Here is a 6,000-nt window from a genome sequence, read left to right on the forward strand (position 1 = left end):
TTTTCAGTGATCTCTGATAATTTGGGTCCTTTCACTTTCATCCTCACGTTCTGGTGGTTTATTCCTTTGAAACACAGCAGATTCTTTCAAAGTATAGAAAAGCACAAAGGCACAAAGCTCAAACCAAATTAGAATCAACCTTTCCTCGCAGACAGCTTTAATATTGTTGGTGTGTAGAGTCCCACGATCTTCCTGTGTGATTAAACTTTAAAAAGAAATCATAATTCAATTCCATGTGAAGACGCGCCTTTGTAACTTAGTAATAGGCCATTAAGATGTGTGGGTTATCAATTACTCTTCGGTGACATATTTTGGAAGGACAGTTTATCTCCATCTTAAGAAGGCTCCATGGCCTCTGAGTCAGTCCCTGACGTGCCGTAATTAGTTGCTTCTGGTCCATGCTCTTACCCATAATGTTGCCACAAACATCTTTCACATGCAAACTGTGCAGATTTCTGGATCCAACGTATGACAGTTTTTATGGCTCTTGCTGTAATAGAGTAAATCACAGCCTCTGAAATGGCTCTACCAATTTAATTGATTCTCTGCTGCCTTTTCAAGGGACTCATTAGGGACCCCGGTTCTGTTTTGGTTCACCACTGAGCAGAGATTTCATTTTCTCTAATTGGAAAAGATTTGGCCAGGAGCAGAACCTCAGTGATGGTCACTAATAACTCCTTTGTTCTGCCTCAGGGAACGTCAAAACAAGTTTGCCCCCTTTCTTATGACTGGAAATTCAATTGTCCAATGAGCTCTCTCTGGCCGGCCATTATTGACCTTGCGGACATTAAAGACCGTCATGGGATGTGCTTGGAGCCAGGGAGCCTACCATCCTGAATCTGCAGGTGATATGGACACTCTGCCTCCCACATGGCCATGGGGCCTCTGGGCACCTGAAATGATGGCCCCATCAGTCACTGCAGGACGGTGTTCTGATCAATGTCAACGCGTATGTGATGATGGTTCCCTGAGACAATATCACCCACACACTCCAGGACACTCGCATAAGGATAAAATCAATCAAGGATGTATTTCTGACAGTGTGTCACCATCCTTAGGCAGCACATGGCTGCATATTCAAATTAAGCTGTATTAAGGGAAGAATCCCCCTCCCCACCCGCATCAGCATGTTCAGAATCCCCCATGTGATGTGCCTTGGGTTGGGCTCCCTAGAGGAGAAGCCTGAGATGGAGATGTTCGTCCAACAGAGGCATCGAGGGGCAAGCTCTTCAGAGAAAATGAGTTGCAGGCCAAGGGTGAGTGGTTCAGCTGGAATCTAGTCTTAGCCAGACCCTGTGAGGAGCTCAGGAACAAGAATGGCATCTCAGCCCTGTCCCCTGTGTCTGTTGGTCTCTGGGAGATGCTGCTCCTGGCTGGGGGGTACATAGTTGCAGGGAGCGATGCTTGCGGGAAGAGCGTAGCAGCCACACTCCAGCTGCCTTCAGATGGGTGCATCAGCCCAGGACAGGGTTCTGTCGGGGGCGAGCCCCCCTGCACCAGGCAGAAACCCGTTGATGGTCCAGGAAAGACTGAAGTCCCTCTGAAGCAGGCCAGAGACGCCCCCCCAGAACCCCTTACCATAATTAAGCAGAAACCCCCACCATATTTGTAGCATTGGAGAGCTTTGTGCAGAGGACACCTGCAGAAGGCATTGTGGTCAGCAGCTGTCCCTTTGTTTATAAACACCAGGTTTGCAGAAAAAACACTTGTGAATCCCCTGTCTGTCTAGAGGATGGAAAGGAATGCACTTGTCATATGAACCTCCCAGCCCCGCCCTCCACACTGGGTGTCAAGTTCAAAGAATTTCCTTATTTTACAGAGGAACAATTCTTAGGTGACAGTCACCTCTGAACCCTGTGGCCAATCAACCTGATTCCTGAAAATTCTTCAGGTGTTTAGCCTCTTCTGTCCCACTTCACCATGGACAGTCATGCCACACAGCTGTGCTTCTGCAGTAGCCAAAAGCCCACCCATACTTTATGGGGAACCCCATCCCATGCTTTGGTGGAGGAACCACAAAGCCACGTGTTGAAAGGAGCACGTGCAGTGTGACTATGGTGAGGCCCATATTCAGAAAGTGGCATCTGCCACCATGTTGAATTTGACCATCTTGGTCTTTTAATTGGAGAGTTTTGCCAGCTGTGTGAATTAACACCGTATTCTGATGTTCACATTTGGCACGATCACTGTGTTCATTTCTACCAGTTCTGGTTTGAGCCTGTTTTCTATATGGGATTTTTTTCTTTGTTTTGTGTTTTGGTTTCTTTCCCGTCTTCCATACCGCCAACTGCCTTTTATGTACACCTTCCACACCCAGCACCGAGTGGAAATTGTATGTCATCTTACTCTCTTGCTAGTTAAACCCTGACCTTCTGAACAGGGCCATTTGACTGAAAGTCCAAAGGCATCAATGTATTTTCCTTTCCTGCAAACCATACAAGAATCTGAAAATGCTCTCATCCAGGTGTTCCCTACCCTGATTCTCACAATCTATTTTATTTTTTTTTTTTTAATGGTACCACAGATTGAACTCAGGGACATTCAACCACTGAGCCACACCCCCAAACCATTTTTGTATTTTATTTAGAGACAGGGTCTCACTGAGTTGCTTAGTGCCTCACTTTTGCTGAGAATGGCTTGGAACTTTCAATCCTCCTGCCTCAGCCTCCTGGGCTGCTGAGATTACAGATGTGCATCACCCCTGGCTAATTGTGTATATTTTAACCCTCATCAGATTGTTTTAGAGAACATAATTATTTTAATTTGCTGATATATTTATTGAAATCTTGCTATTCTTTCTTATAAACCCTTCCTTTTCTTTGCAGAAATCCCTCAGGAATGTGTTAAGGGAATGTTTGTGAGGGATACCATTCCTCAGTTTTTGTTTGAAACATGTTTATCTCACCTGCACTGCTAATCAACTGGATTTGTAACTTTAAAATGGTGATTATCTTTCCATTAAGACTTTGAAGAAATTTTGTTATTATCTCCTGGGGTTCCTTATTGATATCTAAAAGCCTGCTGTCAGCATAAAAAAAAAATTTTGCTTTAATTAGTAATTCAATTTGTACTCATACCTTGAGACTTGGACAAATGAAGGAATATGCTGTGTAGATAATCTCTCTTTTCTCACTGATTACTTTGAAGATATTCTCTTTGTGAGGCTTTCATTATGTGCTTAAGCACATGATAACACTTAGTTTTGGAAGATTTGTATCTTCCATCAGTTCTGGAAAATTTTAACAATCACATATTCAATTATTTTCTAAATTCTTTTTAATTTGACTTTCTGGAAATTCTTTCTGTCCTCTATTACACTTTTTTTCCCCGTCCTTCTTAACCATAAACCTGCCTATCAAATTTTCCATATGTCTGTCTCTGTGTGCTATATACATTCTGGTTAATTCCTCAGTTTGGTTTTTCAGTTTACTAAGTTGCTCTTTAGCTGTGTTTAATCTTTACAGTGTCCCATCCATCGAATTTTGTGGAGTATATTTTGAACAACTGAGTCCCGTATTATGCTTTACCCAGTTGAGCTGTTCTTTTTTCACTGCATTATTTTATTGTGGCTTCTCCTTGTTCTTTTGTTTTCTATAATTCTAACATGTTTGTCTAATAGTGCTTAATATTTTAGCACTTAGAGTTATCAGTCTACTTTCTGTTGACTCGGTTTTATAGTGATTTATTTCATATGTGGATTGAAGTGTGGGGGGGCGTGTTTGTGTGTGCATATCAACTCATCCTCAGTTGGAATTTTTTGCTCATGTACTTATCCACATCAGTTTCTGGATGTGTGCCTACAGTGTGGATTTGCCTTTTTTTTCCCCTAATACTCCAAAGTCGGCCACATAGATTGTGTGAATTTGGACTATATTCTTACATATAAAGGATCTGATCTTTCATTGGAATTTTAAAAACATTCTTATCCAGAGTCCTAGGCAGATCTAGCTCTCATGCCACTTCTCTGGGTGGGGGCTCTGTGTTCATGGAGAACACAGCTCCCTTACGGGCCTCACGTCACCTCAATCCCAGCTCCATCCCCTCTGACCCTAAAAGCCTACCTCTTCTGTCCCCATGTGGCTATTAGAACCCTAGATTCAGGTCATTCTGGCCTGTACCAAGCCCAGCATCTCCTCAGGCTGCTGTGACATCGGCTCTCATGATGATTCCCATGGCTTAGAACTCGGTCTCCATTTCTGTCACCTGGCAAGGCTGGCTTCGTGAGCTCAGCCGTCACCCCCTTGATAGTCTGGTTAATTCTACCTTTGACTCTGAGTGAAGCCCAAAGGGACCACAGGGCATGTGTGGGAGCAGAGGAGCCTGTGGAATATGTGTGCATTCCGGGTCTTGCGCTGTCATTGCATATGGCACTGAGAAGGCCCCGTGAGCACAGGATTCTGGTAGACCCAGGATGGGTCACCAGGTGAGTGTGCTGTGTTCACAGCCAGGCAGGAAGGTGGTCACGGATAGATGGAAAAATGCCACACTTTTCCTTGAGATAAGAAGTTGCATCAAATGTACAGAGAAGCCAATGACACGCTAAGACAGAGACCAGCAAGGAAGCCCATCCTGGCCTCTGCCCTTCATATCACCCCCTGTGTTCACCAAGCACCTGTGCTGCCGATGGTGACATCAGAGGAAAGGGGAAATTGGGGCACACCTTAGTCTCTTTTCCTTCCTTCCCTTCCTCCCTTACCTGTAAGCTGAAGGTACAGGGGGTAGGTCGAATGTGCACGTGTCGGGACATCAGGGCAGAAGAGATGACCCAGCTCTGCATGGACTTTCTGCTCCTGGGATATCTGGTGGGACGCACGCACCACATCAGCTCTGGAGCACAAATTGCCAACTCAGGCGATTCTGTGGAGGATCCCTGGCTCCTGCCTCTGCATTGAAAGTTGACATCCTGTGATGTGAAAATGGTAAAATTCATGCTTGTAATTTCAGATTCATGTTTATTTCTTTTTTTTTATTTAGAATAATATCAAATAGCAAATTTTTAAAAAATGAAAGAAAGAAAAAGAAAAACACCAACAGGCATCAAGAAGGAAATCACAGAGGAAGGGAAAAGCCTTACCCTGCAGGAACTCTCAGCACTCCTGCTTCCTGCTTTTTGAACAAAGATCCTGTATTTTCATTATTCTCGGGTCAAGCAAATTATAGAGCTGGCCTGAACAATTTCCTGTATATTTTATTTACATTTTTTTTTTACTAAAAATCCTTTGTTGTTCAGTCTCCCATCAGCATTGACCTTGGTCTTTCAATTTGCTTCTGTTTCCCGCCTGCCCCCAACCCCGCTGCTCACCAAGCTCTTAGGTCAAGATCTGAAAAATACCCCGGATGGGAACTGAGCCAAGGCTCAACTCAGGCCCCTAGGAAATGCAAGGGTGGCCCTGGCCCAGGGCTGTCTACTCCCCTTTCCTAAGGAATGGCCACCCCTTCCTGGGGCCTCTGTGGTCCCCTCCTCCACTCGCCTCCCTCTTAAGAGCAGTTGCTTTTCTGGCTAGCTCTGCACCCACAAATTCAAGAGGGGGTTATCATGAGCAGATAGAAGAGGGGGTCAGGGGCTAGGGGTGCCAGGACGGCAGCTCTAGTGGGAGTCTGCCTGAGACTTGTTGTGACTGAGTTGTCCCCAATAGCGAGTCCAAGTGCCTTCCAAATAAGGGCATGGGATGGAAAGTTCTGGAAGAAACAAAGGGAAGTGGGGGAGGGGGAGGGGAGGAAATAGGAAAAGTAACCCCCCCCCAAAAAATGAGGGTCCGAGTTGGACCTCAGTCCAGCCCCCGTTCCTCAGCCCAGGAACAGGGCTTTAAGGAGACCCCAGCTGGTCTCCAGACACACAGGGCAGTTCCTGAGAACTGGGTCGTGCCCTAGCTCCAGGGGACCAATAACTTCTGCACCTGGAAAACCCATACCCAGCTCCAAATTAATCTATTTAATGAAAGAAGCAGGAGGAACAGGCTGGGGTCCAACCCGCTCTCCCAGCCCCCCTCTGGGTTTCAC

This window comes from Ictidomys tridecemlineatus, chromosome 2, assembly GCF_052094955.1.
Source record: "Ictidomys tridecemlineatus isolate mIctTri1 chromosome 2, mIctTri1.hap1, whole genome shotgun sequence".
NCBI lineage: Eukaryota > Metazoa > Chordata > Mammalia > Rodentia > Sciuridae > Ictidomys > Ictidomys tridecemlineatus.